Source organism: Phocoena sinus, chromosome 7 (genome assembly GCF_008692025.1).
Source record: "Phocoena sinus isolate mPhoSin1 chromosome 7, mPhoSin1.pri, whole genome shotgun sequence".
In the NCBI taxonomy this organism is placed as follows: Eukaryota; Metazoa; Chordata; class Mammalia; order Artiodactyla; family Phocoenidae; genus Phocoena; species Phocoena sinus.
In genome coordinates, this window is record NC_045769.1 from 34,603,134 (window position 1) to 34,619,484 (window position 16,351).

General features: G+C 42.8%; 1 protein-coding gene across 4 annotated transcripts in view; it reads right to left on the reverse strand.

The window, feature by feature from the left end:
• CASP8 (caspase 8) overlaps nt 1-14,972 on the reverse strand; it is a 40,767-nt gene extending 25,795 nt beyond the window's left edge. Inside the window, exons 1-2 of one of the 4 annotated variants that reach the window (XM_032638294.1) lie at nt 4,746-4,852; nt 2,444-2,507 (exon numbers count right to left, since the gene is read on the reverse strand). The gene's annotated coding sequence lies outside the window, so the exon portion shown is untranslated. Of the gene's footprint in view, nt 1-2,443; nt 2,508-4,745; nt 4,866-14,870 lie in introns of those variants that run through there. The other 3 variants (XM_032638293.1, XM_032638296.1, XM_032638295.1) reach the window with 3 other exon arrangements.
• Between the last annotated feature and the right edge of the window lie 1,379 nt (nt 14,973-16,351).

A 16,351-nucleotide genomic window follows, 5' to 3' on the forward strand; every position in this document is an offset into this window, starting at 1 on the left:
TGGGCAAGAATTTATCTAACCAGTCTCTGATTACATTTAGGATGACCTTAAAATGCAAATCTCCATGTATACCTCCGATTATTTTATTAGAATAATTTCCTAGAGATAGGATTACTGAGACAAAAGGAATAAAGATTTTTAAGGCTTTTGTTACATATTCAATAGTATTTTCTGACAGTATACAAAAAATTCCAATCCAAGGCCAGGATGACGTGAATTTGGATATAACGTGATGGGCTCCTGTCCTCTATGGCCAGTTCACCTCACTCGTTTCCTTATCTTTGCAATAGCCTGACAATGCTTTCTAAATTATTTTTGCATCATATTAAAATGGACACTTAGTAGGGAAAGTGCTGGCAAGGCTTCTTTTCTGACCCAGCTTTTTCCAGAACACATTGTGGGTATAATATTGTCTTTGTTTGTTTAGGTCACACATCTCTTTGATCGTAGTGCCTGGGAAGCACTGTTACCTGCTCTAGATTTTATACCGTTAACAACAGGCCACCTCTAGGTTCTGGCTCTATAGGAACAGGGACCAAGAGGCACTTCTTTTTTTATGGGCCCTGGGTTTAACTGCCTGTGCTCATGAGCTAGAAACTTTGTTAGAGTAATATTTTAAGGAGAATATTCATTGTTGTATTTTTCTCATCCTAAAATAGTAAAAGTAACATTTATTCCTTAGAGAACTTTTAAAAGAAAAATAAAAATCACTTAGAAAAACTTAGAAGTAATTTTAGGGTCAAATTTAGTGGGTTTTTTCCCATTTTATTCACATGTTCACATATTTATACATATATAATGTGTGTGCATATACATATGCTGAATATATAAATTTGAAGATAAATTTGAATATATTGGTTTATATTGCATACAAGGTGGAAGAGAGGGGTGGAAATGGAAAGCCCTCCAGAATTTTTCTTTTATTTCCAATTATATAGCAATAATAAATCAATATAAATATATTTGTATTATATGATATATAAGTATATCTAATATTTTTATAATAAATGTGTGCCCCAAAGTATTCTGATATAAATTTTATATTATGATGTGTGTTTATAACATATAACCATATAAACATAAAAATATTTTTCTTGTCTCACTTACTGCAATCCTCCGAAGAAATTGCTATTATCATCCTCATTTTACTATTGTGAAAAATCAGTTCAGAAATAAGCTATTGAGAGGCGTCAGGCCCAGGTTTGAGCATCTCACTCCAGGGTCTCAGTGACAGACCCTGCAAGGATTTAGAATTTATTCTGATTCCAGTTGGAAGCCAGTGAAGGAATTTAATGAAGAAAGACACATAATCAAAATATTTTTAAAGATTATGAATTACTTAAAATTTTAAAAGACTAAAGGAGCCCCCAAAACACAGAAACAAGAGTTCTTAACAAATCTACAAAAGCAAAGAGAGGGTCAGAACCTTACAAACCAAGCAGGTACATGCTGGAACCCGAATTTAGACCTCAGCACCTCATCCCAGAGTCCCAAATAAGCACTGCCTTTTGTGCCACAGTTAAATTGCAAATAAATCTCATCTAATCACAAACAATCCTTCTTAGCGACATTCTAGCAACCTCTTAGCTCTTTTGGTGATATGGAAAACTGCCTCAAAGCTGGAGAAAATAAACCCAAAATTCGCATTACTCTTCTGAGACAAAAATCCGTTACCTCGTTCAAAGCTTGAGAGTACTGGAAAGCCGCTCTCAGGCCCAAACCCCTAAGCAATAGGGTGACTACTCCCTCCAGTCCAGGATGACCACCCCCAACTGGGGTTCCCCCAGAACCTGCCAGATGTCCACCCTGCACACAAACACCCTCCGCTGCAGGGTCCCAGCCAGGGCTATCACACAGCCCAGGAAAGGTGTTCAAATCACGACAAAACTCAGAGCCAACCAAACTGAAGAAATTTATAACTCCGCCTATAAACGCTTAACCCCACAAGTACTGATTATCAGTCGATGCTTGCCATTATATTATTCCTGGTACTGTCCTGTGCCCTTTTAATGTCTCAAAAATAAATAAATAATTGAGTTCTTAGCACTATTTCTGTTTATGCGTGTGTCTGTTTATGTGTACGTGTGTGTTTATACTGGTGGTCTGAGTGTCGGCAGATTGGTAAACTATAGCAGCAAAGAGAGTTGAGAGTTGAGTTTTGGTTTCTATTCTTTGACAACTCGGCATAAGGATGAGGCATCTGTACAGATAACTGAACTTGGAGTATCCCCCCCCAAAATCAGGAATGCATCAACCGAAGCTGGAGGGACCCGTGGGCCCTCACTACAGCCCTGGGAAGCACTGCTAACTCTCCGGTTTCCGCATCTACACTCATATACAAAGGATCACCCCATGAGCCCCGAGGCCACCAGATCCCACCCTCAGTAGCCTAGAAAATCCTAGAATCAAAAACCTTCCTCTCTAAAAGCCCATCCAACCTTACCAGAGGCAAGTCCCAGAACCCTCACAGCGGCAGCCGCTTCACAGGCCTCTCTCTCCTGGCACATCTAAGAAAAGAATGAAGTCAAATGAAGAACCTACAGCACAGCTCACTTACTTCCTGTTTTCGAAACTCCTGAGTCACTAGTGAGGTAGGCCGGCCTCCAGGCAGCACTCCCGTCTAGATCGCTAAGAGGGAGCCTGTGGAAGAGGAGGCAGGTGCCCGGAGGGGACCCTGGCCACCTGAGCTTTGGCTCGGGCTGTGTGACTTTGGACGGGTCAGTTTCTCTTCGGGGCCTCCTTACCACACTCCAACAGGAGACAGTTTGAACTGGATGATAGCTAAGAACCCTTTCTTTTCATATTGCAGGAATTCACAGATTTTTAGGGGCTCATTATGAAGACTTTAATGGTTTCATTCAGTAATATTCACTGAGCACTCCTGAGTGGTCTTGGGATCTGTAAACTGCAGGGCCCTCCCCACAGCTCTCAGAGGGTCTGCTGACCCTCACAGAAACTCTCTTGGTTTCCCCATCTACACTCACATACACGATCACTTCCATGACCCCGAGGCCACAAGACCCCACCCTCAGCAGCCCAGAAAACACTAGAATCATAGTCCTTCCTCCCAAAAGGCCCAGTCGAGCTCACCAAAAAGACAAATCCTGGGGCCCTCACCATGGACTGGCCCTGGAGAACAAAGCACACATTAGCCCTGTCCTTTTGCTCTCAGTCAGTTGAAATGTTTTCTGATGATAAAACTAGAGAGAGAGAGAAAAAAAAAATCAAACACCTCTCTTCTTTGAAACTGCCTTTTTTCTTTCCCCAAATGGAATATTAGCTTTCAGAGGGCAGAGCTCACGGCTGAGAGGATTAATGAGATGTCTGAAAGTGCCCCTCCACCTGCAGAGGGCTAGGGAAGGGTGCCGTGGTCCCATTGTGCCCTTTGCTACCTCGACTCTGCCCCGAGAACTCTGAGTGAGGGCACAGTAACAGAATGAAATCCTGTTAATGGCTAAATCCTAGCCCAGGATGTGCTCCCTGACTCTTTCTTGCGGCCTCCTGAGCATACTCTCAGCTTTCATCCCGCTGTTTTATGGCTGGTTCCTGTCCGAGGCTGTGAGCTTCACAAAGGCAGAGACCGAATATTTCATGCCCGTTCCCAGGATGTGCCACAGGAGTAGCAATATCTAGAACATACAAAGGTTTCCTGCAAATCAACGAGGAAAAGAAACCCTGGAGAACGACAATGGATATGGACACAGGGTTCCTTGACAGGGATACCCAGATGGCCGAAGTGTACGAATGACGCTCAGACTCATGAGTAAGCTGGGAAGTGCCAAAATAAAGCAACGAGCTCCCTACTTTGTACCTATCAGAATAGCAAAGGTTTGCAAGCTGGATCAGACTAAAGATTGGTGGGCAAGTTCTCCTATAGTCCTTATATAGGATTGGGAGACTGTCCATCATGGAATAATAAGTAGTGGTTACAAAGTGGGACCTGGCAAATTACACTGAACTTAAAATATAGTGCTTACTTGAAAAACAAAAAAAGTCAGAAACGGAACAAGCAAAATACAATACAAATAATACTGATACGTAATAATAATTGCTAACACTTACTGGGTACTTAGTAGTGCCAGTCACTGTTCTAAGTGGCTCATGCTGTTATTATTAACTTAAATCTTCACAGCCGCCTCATGAGGGAGTGTTAATCCCATTTAATGATGAGGAAACAGAGGTACAGAGAAATTACTTTCTTGTTCCTGATCACACAGTTTAAAAAGTAGCGTACACACACAAAACAAGGACACATTTTGCAAAGATACAGAACAATTCAAGGATATGTATCAACAGATTTAGAGGGTCGTCTTTGGGAGGATAGGAGATAGGGTGGGAGTGGGGAAATCAAAGAAAGTACCTAGAACAGGGCAGGGGAGAGGGGCCCGTAAGCCTTAGAGACCAAGGGCTACAGGGAATAGAGATCTGACAGGCTGATAAACTTAACCCTCTGCCCTAGGCCAAACGGAAAATAATTTAAACATAAGTAGGTAAATAAAGTCTTGTAGAATTTCCAAAGTAATCCAGCAGGTGAGAGACAGTGTGTCTATATTTGAGGCAGCAGAGGAACTGGAGATTCCTCAGAGTTAAAAAGTAGCAAAGTCAGTGGTTGTGGTTCAGAGAGAAACCCAGTCCAAGATCTGGGCCCCTAGCAGGACCCAGAGGTGACTCCACTCCGCAGGTCTGATCTGCTCCTTGAGTGGGCAACATGGTATCCTGAAGCTGCTTCTGCACCAGACACTCACCTGTTCCACCCTGGCAACATCACAGTCACCAAGCTCCCGATGCCAAGACCCCTAGACTGCCTAACTTCACACGTTCCAATTACTGAGGCGGGCTCTTACAACCGGAGAAAAATCCCTTGTAACGAGGCAAGGGGGAGGGGGAGGAAGGAGGTGGGGTTGGAAAGGCCTCCCGGAAGAAGTTTTCTTTTACTTTCGATCACTCAACCAGGCTTTTCTGCCTGTCCCAGCAGACTCACTTCCTGTTTCTCTCCTCTCCACATTCAGAATTTACTAGCAAATTCAGCAGGACTTTGAAACATCCGGAGATAAAAGAAAGAGAACTTGTGAAACCATTGCCCTCCAGCAGAAGGGCAAAATCTGGTCTTCAGTAAGAGAGAAAGAAAATTCCTGAACAGAGAGAACTAGAGAATAAAATTGACTTTGAAAGTTGGAAAACAGAGGTGATTCACTCGAACAGAAAATGTTTCTTATTTAAAGGAACCGATGCAAACTAAAAACCAGGAAGCTGTGTACTCACTACATTTAGTGTATATAAGGCCTATAAGTTCTAAAGACAGATTTGATACTGTCTGTGGCAAGTAAAAATGCCATTCTTCCTTGAAAGGGGTCTGGGGAGAGGAATTATTCCTCTATTCTGTGGCCCAAATCTCAGCACTGAAGCCATGGACCAGCCCCCCATATCATCTGGCAAGAGCTCTTCTTGGGTCGAAGCAGATCTCTTGCTGAGATGGGGGGAGATCCTGCACAAAAAGGGGTGTGGGTCTGGCCCAGCCCTAAGCAAGGGTAACAGTCCCTGGCCAGTGCTGTGCCTAAGTGACCGGTACCTGTCCAGTGCAGAGCCTGGAGTGGTGGTAATGCGGAGATCTGTCCCCCAGGACCCTGAGCCCCCAAACCTCCCCATGGATGAGGAAACAGAGGCTCAAACGAATACCCAAATTCGAACTCAGTCCCGTTGGACCAAAAACAAGGATTTTCCCACCGTAACACACTATCTCCCCTTCCCCAGCATTTAGGATTTGAAATGAACCATGTGGGTGGAAGAGCAGTAAATTTAAACTAAGATAATGACCTATGCACAGAGGTCACAAGGTCACCTATGAAAAAGGAGTCCGCCTAATGACACCAGCTAATATTTAATAAACATTGTGTGTGCAAGGCACAGCCACCCACGCTGGCTCATTTCACCTTCTGAACAATTCTCAGAAGTGGATGTTCCCATTTGAGTGATGAAACTGAGGTTTGGAGAGGCGAAAGACTTGGACAAGTACCTTCAGCTAGTGAGTGGCAGAATGAGTTTTGTGTGCCTCTCTAAGACCCTGAGAGGTTAATCAGTGTCTGAACATTAATACACACCCATGGTTCTCAACTTGACTGATCTGAGGGTTAACTGAGGAGATTTAAAACAAATACCAGTCTTCAGGCCCCAGCTTTGGAATTCCTACCTGAGCAGAATTACAGGAGGTAAACCAGATTGAGCACTTAAAGGAATGCCTGGACCTTCGACAGTTCTCAGTAAATATTCACTACCACTGTGTTACATAAGCTCACAATATCTGTAAGGTGGCTATGAATTATTAGTCACATGGTACAGATGAGGAAACTAAGTTCAGTGTCAATCAGCTGACAAACTGCACGGCCAACACAGGATCCCAAGATTGTCTCACTTGAGAGTTTACATCCATCCCCCAGCCCCCAGCCTGGCAGAAATGGATGACCCACAGCAGGCATCCAGGGGGCCATAGTGAGGAGGAATGGCGAGTCTCAGGGCTTTGATTTGTAAGGTATTGATCCTAGGCTCTCCCAGTCTTAGATCTTTTTAAAAAGGAAGATGAATAATCAACAAGTGAATTGTGAACCTGAAGTTGGTTAAATTCCTTTTGTGATCTTCTAGGATCAATATTAATTTACTTGCTCTAACCAGTTTCTTGCCTCCTTCTTGAGCTATACGTCTGCTTGATTATTTACATCGAAATGAATAATGTACCTGGTCTTTAGTCCTGGGGAAGCTGGAAAACCTGCAGGCGTTGCAGTTCAGCGGGACATAAGGGAGCTGGTCCCGGCCCAGCACAGGGTGAGGACAGCCTGTTTTTTTTTTTTTCTTTTTTTTGTGGTACGCGGGCCTCTCACTGCTGTGGCCTCTCCCGCTGCGGAGCACAGGCTCCGGATGCGCAGGCTCAGCGGCCATGGCTCACGGACCCAGCCGCTCCACGGCATGTGGGATCTTCCCGGATCGGTGCACGAACCCGTGTCCCCTGCATCGGCAAGCGGACTCTCAACCACTACGCCACCAGGGAAGCCCAGGACAGCCTGTTTGGACTTAAGTGCCAAGAGGTTTCCACCCTCCTGAATCTCAGCTCCCACCTGACGGCCTGCTCCAGAGGCTCATGTCTACTAATCTGCTGAAATCAGATTTAGACTTGTACATTTCCCTAAGAAAGCCAAGAATGACTAAACCTTTCAGCTGGCTGGAACACACCAGTCCCATTGATCTGGACTTGAACCACAGGACATTAGTCAAGGACAAATCAAGGACAAATATTGACAGTGAAACAAAAATCCCCTGAACAAGCATGCTCTTTTGTTGGTTACTTTTCTATTAAGTTGTATACAACTGACCCACAGGCCGGGTGGTCTGGTACGTGCATTCTATTGGGCCCCTCCTCCCCCTTCCTCAAGCTGGCCTTGGCTTGGCCTTAGAATCCTGAAGGCAATGGTGAGGGAAAGGAGACTGCATTCCAATCCATCTGTTTCATCTCCTCCCGGCCATGTGGGAAGAGACTCAGCCAATTCTCTAGAAGTTTTTAACAGCTAGGCTTTGAAGTCTTTGATCTTTGTTTTGGTATTGAGATGACTAGACAGTCATGAGCAGGTAGATGAAGAGTTTACATCACTGACCCAAAGTGTATATTCTGCAATTTGGTGGGTGCTGGAACCTGCCCCCTCTACTTCCACAAAAGATCCTACTGCAAACAAGAACCCATCCCACTGATCTAGAAAGGAAGAAATTGAGGTAACTGTTGTGGCTGTGATGCAATATTCATGTCATCAACTTAGCTTTTTAAATATTTTCTTGGAGGTCTGAGCACAGTCAAGGTGAAAATCCTCCAAGTTCCAGCTACACTCTATGCCCACCCCCAGGAACCATTTCTTGGGAACAATTTCTCAGTCCCTCAAACCCTAAGGACAAATGTCAAGAGCCATTAAATTTTTTTTATTATGATAAAATATACATAACATAAAATTTACCATTCTAACCATATTTAAGTGTACATTTCAGTGGCATTAAGTACATTCATATGTTGTGCTATCATTCCTATCATCCAAGAGCCACTGTTTTTTTTTTTTATTGAAGTATAGTTGGTTTACAATGCTGTGTTAGTTTCTGGTGTACAGCAAAGTGATTCATATATATATATATATATATATATATATATATATATACTTTTTAATATTCTTTTCCATTATGGTTTATCACAGGATATTGAATATAGTTCCCTGTGCTACACAGTAGGACCTTGTTGTTTATTTTATATACAGCAGTTTGTAGCACGATGCAGTTTTAAAGTGTTCTCCCTACTTTACCTCATTTATCTCATTAGTGAGCACAATTGTCTAGTCTAAAGCAGGCAGAGCAGGTGTTACTAAGACATCTAGAACACCAAAGGCCAGAAAGGTGAAGTGACTGAGCTGGGACTACCCAGCTACTCTATCTGCATGCAGCACTAGTGACTCCTTCTTTTAAAAAAAATCAAAAGATGGGAGGATTATTCCCTGAAACACATATATTTTTTCCCTTTTAAAAGAAGTCACTCCTCGGGACTTGCCTGGTGGCATGGTAGTTAAGAATCCGCCTGCCAACGCAGGGAACACGGGTTTGAGCCCTGGTCTGGGAAGATCCCACATGCCGCAGAGCAACTAAGCCCGTGCGCCACAACTACTGAGCCCACGTGCTACAACTAATGAAGCCCACGCACCTAGAGCCCATGCTCCGCAACAAGAGAAGCCACCGCAATGAGAAGCCCATGCACCACAAGGAAGAGTAGCCCTCGCTCGCCACAACTGGAGAAAGCCCACGCATAGCAACGAAGACCCAACGCAGCCAAAAATAAATAAATAAATAAATTTATTTTTTAAAAAAAGAAGAAGAAGTCACTCCTCAACTTCTGCAAGGGAAATTCATTTCACTCTTTCTCAGTTCAAAAAGGATTTCAAGAATTGGGTAATGATTTTTTTTCCTCAAAGCTATTAGTAAAAATAATTACAATACACCCATTCTCAGTAGTAGCACAACTAACTTGCAGGTACAGGTAAGCCCAGGTGAGACGGCCAAGTGGCAAAATGTGTATTTGCTGTCTTCCCTGGATAGGACATTTTTTCTTCCCCCAGAAGTGTCCTCCCAGGCTCACTTGGATTCCTACTGACTCCAGCTTTCAACAGACCCTGAAACAAAATGATGTAGCAGGAGGGTTAGTACAGTTTCTTATCTATCTTTCTTGTGATAGTCTACGCAAAAGGAAAAGCAAACATATATCTGCATTGACTTTAATTTTTGCACTACTTAGTTGTGTATTTGTTTAAACATTGTGTGCATGTGTGTGTGTTCTATCATTTTTTCATCTAACTCTATCTTGTATCTCTTTCTACATTAGTACTTACGAACGGCCTCTGTCCTCTTTATTACTGCTCAGTGCTTCTAAGCTGGTTTAACACTGCTTGGGACAATGTGCATTTTAGCCAGTGTCTCTGCAAACCCACTGGAGTTCCTCAGAACAAGTTGAAGAGAAAAAAATGGCATGTTGTACCTGAGGCTGACCCTGGGAGCCAGGCTGTTTGATTCACTCACAGGAAGGGGCAGTTGGCCAGGGAGTAAAAGGGCCAGGTTTTAGGACTGGGTCTCCGGTTATAAATGCTCCAAATCAGACTTTCTCTTTTTCTTTTTTTTTTTTTTTTTTTTTGCCTCTCTAAAGGTATTCAGAAGGAGATTAAGCCAAAGAGTGCAGATAATAGTCATTCCAATGAACACCTTAGAGGTGTTGATAAAATCTATATTCACTCATGATTAAACAAACATTGATTAAGTGCCCAGTGATTGTTTATGTTTCACAAAATGAAAAGAAAAGGTCATGGCTAGACACAAAAGTTAGGTTATAAAGTTAACTTTTTTGTGCTTTACAACATTATGATACAAACTTCCAGTTTCTGAGAGAATGAGTCATCCCTCATCTGACACAACACGTTGTAGAGGCTCCGAATATGCTTAAAGATTATTTTGAGTTGGAGGCAAATGAGAATCAGCAGATACAGAAAGAAGCCTTTTGTAGCATCCCTTATCTGACTAAAAGTAGCAGATTCTGAGAAATGAAGACTGCCATGAATCCCTCTCCCAGGGAAGTTTTATGGCCATGAAGAAGAAAGTCTGAACAAAGATGGACCTGCATGAAAAAATGTAGTTTGCCCAATATATTTACCTTCCCAAAGCTTATCACTCTTGGAAGCCTAAACCCTTTATTACCTTTGTCTTGTCACTTCTCTGCATATTTATTGTTCGTTGCTTAGATGCTATATAAGCCCAAGTTCTAACCACCGTTTTGAGTTCCGAATCACTGAGGTTTCTCCCACTTGATGTGCTTGCATGCATAATAAACTGTTTTTCTCTTGTTCATCTGGCTTTTGTCAGTATAATTTGCAGGGTCTGAGGTAAAGAGCTTAGGAGGGTACAGAGAAAAATGTTTTCCTCCTCTACAGCGTCAAGAGTCATCCCAGTGACAGAGCAGAGAGGCATGGTCTCCTTCTTGTTTCTTACTCTCTTTTGTGCAAGGATGATGAATGAAATTTTCCTGGTGGCTCAACATTTCAGCTAAATCTCAACAGTTAAGGACAACTGTATCCCTATATACTAAAGAGAAAATGCTAGCCACACTCTGGTGGGAGTACTAAAAGACAGTGTATTAATCATGTCTTTTATTTTGTACTTTCAGTGTTTCAACATCTTGAGGCCTTGTTCATCCTGGAGAGACTGCCCCTCCCCAGGTGTTTCATTCCTAGAAAGAGCACACACCAGGCTGGCCAGCGAGGCTTTCAAATGCAGATCAACCAATCCAGAGTCCCTACCCCCAACCACCTCCTTCATCAAGATTTTACACTCTGGGACACTACTCCCCTGCACTCTAGAGACATGTACCAGAAAACTAGGGGCACCCCCTACAACCCAGAGCCCACTGAAATGATGCAGACCAACCCAACCCAAGCCTGATTGCCCTGCCTCATCAATTCATTCCCACAGAAACCACAATGAAGGCTCTTGCCCACGTTTCCCCTCCACATCATCTGCCTCCTGTCCAACTGATGCTTTCCCGTGTGGTCCTTCATGGTGTGCCCCTTCTCCTGGGATCCGTGAGTATAAAATTCCTCAAGGCAGTCATTTCCATGTCTGCATATCTCACCATACCTGATTAAAGCAAATCCCAGGTACCGTTACAACTGATATCCACACCGGTTTTTTTTGACACTTTCCACCCCATCCTGTAGAGTCTACAGGAGCAGAAGATGGAGTTCCTTGAGAGAGAATCAGGGCAGAAGGAGAACTGAAATTTAGGTGAGACTGGATCCAGCGGCAGAGGAATGGACTTATGCTTGTCTACAGAGTCCTAGTGAGTAGGGAAAAGAGAAAATATACCTATTGCAAAGTTATGGGGTGGGGGGGAGTCTTGTGGAACTAAACCCGTAATCTGTGAGATCTGATGCTATCTCCGGGTAGGTAGTTTCAGAACTGAGTTAAATTCCTGGTCAGTGTCCTCCGAGAATTAAGTTAATTGCTTGGTGGTGTGAGAAGAAAACACACAGCAGAGTTAGGGAACAGTCCACAAAGCACCCTCACTTCTCACACTAACTGCAAGTTCAAGAGGTTCCCAAAAACACCCTGAGGTGTGATAATTGAAGGCTATTACACTCATAGTTATGATTTATTACAGGGAAAAGATACAGATTAAAATGAGTCCAGGAGGATTCCATAGTTGAACTTCCAGTTGTCCTCTCCACATAGAGTCATGGGAAGCATTAACCCCTCCCAGCGCTGGGGTGTGATGGTACACACTAAGTACTGCCACTGAGGAAATCTCATCGGAACCTTGGTGTCCAGTCTTTACTGGGGTTCTGTGGCCATCTGCCTGCATGCTGACCTCAGTCTCTAGCCCCTGTGGAGGTTGAGCTGATAGCCTGTGACGGAAACCCCTCAACATAAATCACATTTTAAAACTTTCTGGGGAATTCCCTGATGGTCCAGTGGTTAGCACTTGATGCTTTCACTGCTTGGGGCTTTCAATCCCTGGCTGGGGGACTAAGATCCCACAAGCTGCCCAGTGCAGCCCCCAAACAAACAAACTCTGTGACATAGTCAAAGCCCCCAGGTAAACAAAGACATTCTTATCAGGCACAACATTTCAAGGTCATAGAGATTACCTCCCAGAGGCCAAGGACAAAGGTCAGACCTCTCTTTGAGCAAAGTTCAAGTCTTCATTACTTACCTAAATAGATTGGAGTGCTTGAAAGAAGATGAGACTCGTATCTCACTGCCTAGCTGGAGGCTTAATGAGCTGCAGAAGCTCAGAGGACCATTATAGTGAGTCCATAGAAGCGGAATGCTTTGAGAAAGTTCTTGGGAGAGCCTCACTTGCAATCTCTGGTACTGGGGGCAATGTGAACATGGAAATGGTGCCTGCATCACACTTGGAGCATGAAGGTAAGAAAATTGTTGATGTCACCACTGCTCAGTCAAGAGAAGCAAGAACGGAAACAAGATATGAGTCAGGATTTTCTTATGGGATAAAATGGTTAAATGAGAAGGTTGCCTGGCTCTAAATCTCTTGATTAGAGCCCATCCAGAAGATCTGCTTGCCAGGGCCTTGATAATGTGGTGTTCACCCCTAGGGCTAGGATCTCGATTGTGATGGGCAGGATTCTATACTATTCTCAAAAACTCCACTGTAACTGTGCTGCGGAAGGTTGGAATTCCCCACATATCTGGGTGAATGTGTCAGGACTTGGGTGCCTGCCATGGCAGTAGGCACCAACTGCCAAGAGAGATCTGCAGCTGAGCAGAAAGATCTTTTCTTTTTTACCTCCTACCCTGTGCCTGCCTGGGGGAAGCAGAAGACATGGACTGAGTAAAGAGAAACAACAAAGAAGAAACAACAGTCCCCTCCTCAACTGATGTTTCCCTAGCTAAGATTCATTCCTGAGCTGAGGGTAATGGGATCCTTCAACTTCAGTTGAGATGGAAACTTTTAAATATCTGAACTAAATTTTTAACAGGTGAAATGAGTCATAATATTATAGCCTTCTTATAACCAAAAGAGCTGAAAGCTGTGGGATCTGCCCAATGTCTAGTCAGGCTATCACAGAAGATTTCTCACACCATCATTGAAAATAGCGATAGGGAAAAAAATAAATGCACTTTCTATTGGTAGGCCAATGAGTTCAGCCCAAACAATAAAATAAATACTAGTTCATTTTGGGTTTTTGGTGTTATTATTATTTTTTTAAGCACCATTTTATCTACCACCTTGGTCTCCTTTAAAGAAATTGAATCAATAATTAATAATTTGCTAAAAAAGAAAGCACCAAGCCCAGACAGGTTCACTGTCAAATTCTACCCGACATTTAAGGAAGAAACCAATTACATCAATTCTCATGATCTCTTCCAGATGTAGAAGCAGAGAGGCTACTTCTTAACTCAGTTTATGAGGTCAGTATTACCCTAATAGCAAAACCAGACAAAAGCATTACAACAAAGTAAAACTATAGACCGATATCTCTCATGAACATAGAATGCAAAAATCTTGAACGAAATATTAGCAAATTGAATCCAACATTGTATAAAGATTTCTACACCAAGACCAGCAGATATTTATTCTAGGTGTGCAAGCTGGTTCAACATTTGAAAATCAATTAATGTAAGCCATCATATCAACAAGATTTTTAAAAATTGTGTGATTATATCAATAAGTACAGAAATAGCATTTGACAAAATCTGGAGGATCATAAATCTAAATATGAAAAGCAAAGCAACAATGCTTTTAGAACAAACCCTAAGAGAATGTCTTCATGATGGACTCAAATAGGACATCAAAAGTGCTAACCATAAGGGGAAAAAAAGGGTCAGCTGGACTGTTTCAGAATTAAGAGTTTCTGTTCAGAAGAGGATGCCATTAAGAGAGTAAAAAGGCAGGCAGGGAGCAGGAGAAGAAGTTATGATACGGAGCAATCTCTAAGATGTGCTGGTTAGTAAGAAGGGGTATTGCAGAACAGCATGACTAGAATGATAAACAGATGCACACAGGGCCACCGCTAGACATCATAACGGTGCCTCCTCTGCGTCCCAGCCCCTTCGATACTGTGGATCAACACCTCCAAAATGGAAATCCTTCAAATGATTTTCTGAAGGAAAATTTGCATCTTGTTTTGAAATGAGTATTAACTGAAAAACACACTCAGGCTGAAAACCTAAACTGATGATTTTGCCACTTGGGATCGTCAGTTACGGGCCACTTCTGTCGGCCGCATCCCCACCAGATCTGGTTGGATGTTCGTTCAGCGCACAAGCTGGTTACGCACCAGAGTCCCGTAAGCAGGACCTTCATACAACTTGGCAACCTTCCCCGTGATTTTCTTGCCCTACATTTCCTATTATATTGTTCTGGATACTTTTCTTTGTCTTGTTAATTATTTAAGCAGTGGAAAAAGAGAGAGACTTAATCACCATGACTAAGGAAGTAGGGTGTTTGGACCTCAAAAATTGAGGCTGTTGTTCATTAACTGGTTGGGCCAAGGAGAATTCTAAGAAACCCTGCAACCCCTGGGGCAAAGCAGAACTGAGGGGAAAGACAGAGCCAGAATGAAGGATCTCCAACCCCAAACATACAACCAACCCCAAATGGGCTCTCAGTTGATTTCAGAAGAAAGTTGTAATACATACATATATATGTGTGTGTGGGTGTGTGTGTGTGTGTGTGTGTGTGTATGTATATTCAATTAAAAGAAAGTATCACCTGGGCGTCCCTGGGGCCACCAGCCTAGACCGTTCCAGAAACAAATCAGTTCCTTCCTAAAATTCCAGATAAATCTTACCAGAAGGCCAATACAGGTGCTTCTTTCTGGGATGTGTTCTTGCCAAGAAACGCCTCAAAAATATAATGAAAGTCAAATGAAGAATATATTGCTAGCGTTCCTGTGAACACAACTGCTGGAATTCCCACAGGCAGAACAGACTCAGCAAATCAGCGGGAGAGGGTGGGGAGGAGAGCAGGAAATGAGACGCGCCCTCTTCCATGTCTTGGCTTCATGACTGGTCATGCAGAGGAGAGGAGAGAGAATATGCCAGGGAAGTGAGGTACACAAACTGGAGTCTGGGCTGGTCAATTTAGGTCTCAGTCCAATTTCTACATTCCAAAAGGCTAGATAATCTCTAAGAACACTTTCAGTTCAAACATTTAATGAGTGCATTTAATATGTTCTTTTTTTCATTCAGGGACTCAACTGTTTTTCTTCTAGGACTCTAGTAAGTTAAGACATTCATTCATTTAAATATATATAGAGAGAGAGCATATATATATATGTCTATATGTATGTTTATATGTCTATACACACACACACACACACACACACACAGGGGCGGGGGGAGAGAGAGAGACCCTATTTTGAGCCAGATACTGTTCTGGCATAAAGCAGCGAAAGGAACAGAAGAAGTTCTAGCCCTCATGATGTGATTCAGTTTGAATTTTTTCTTATATTAAAATGATGGGGGTGATGGGCAATAGGCACATGAAAAGATGCTCAACATTACTAATAATTAGAGAAATGCAAATCAAAACTACAACTAGGTACCACCTCACACTGTTCAGAATGACCATCATCAAAAAATCTACAAACAATAAATGCTGAAGAGGGCATGGAGAAAAAGGAACCCTCCTACACTGTTGGTGGGAATGTAAATTGGTACAGACACTACGGAGAATAGTATGGCGATTCCTTAAAAAACTAAAAATAGAGCTACCATATGATCCGGCAATCCCACTCCTGGGCATATATCTGGAGAAAAACATGGTTCAAAAGGATACATGCACCCCAGTGTTCACTGCAGCACTGTTTATAATAGCCAAGACATGGAAGCAACCTAAATGTCTGTTGACAGAAGAATGAATAAAGATAAGGTAGTATTCAATGGAATATTACTCAGCCATTTAAAAGAATAAAATAATGCCATTTGCAGCAACATGGATGGACCTGGAGATTATCATACTAAGTGAGGTAAGTCAGAGAGAGAAAGACAAATAATATCATATGATATCGCTTATATGTGGAATCTAAAAAAAAATGATACAAATGAACTTATTTAAAAAACAGAAACAGACTCACAGACTTAGAAAACAAACATGGTTGGGCTTCCCTGGTGGCACAGTGTTTAAGAATCCGCCTGCAAATGCAGGGGACACGGGTTCAAGGCCTGGTCTGGGAAGATTCCACATGCCTCGGAGCAACTAAGCCTGTGCTCCACAGCTACTGAGCCTGCGCTCTAGAGCCTGCAAGCCATAACTACTGAAGCCCACGCA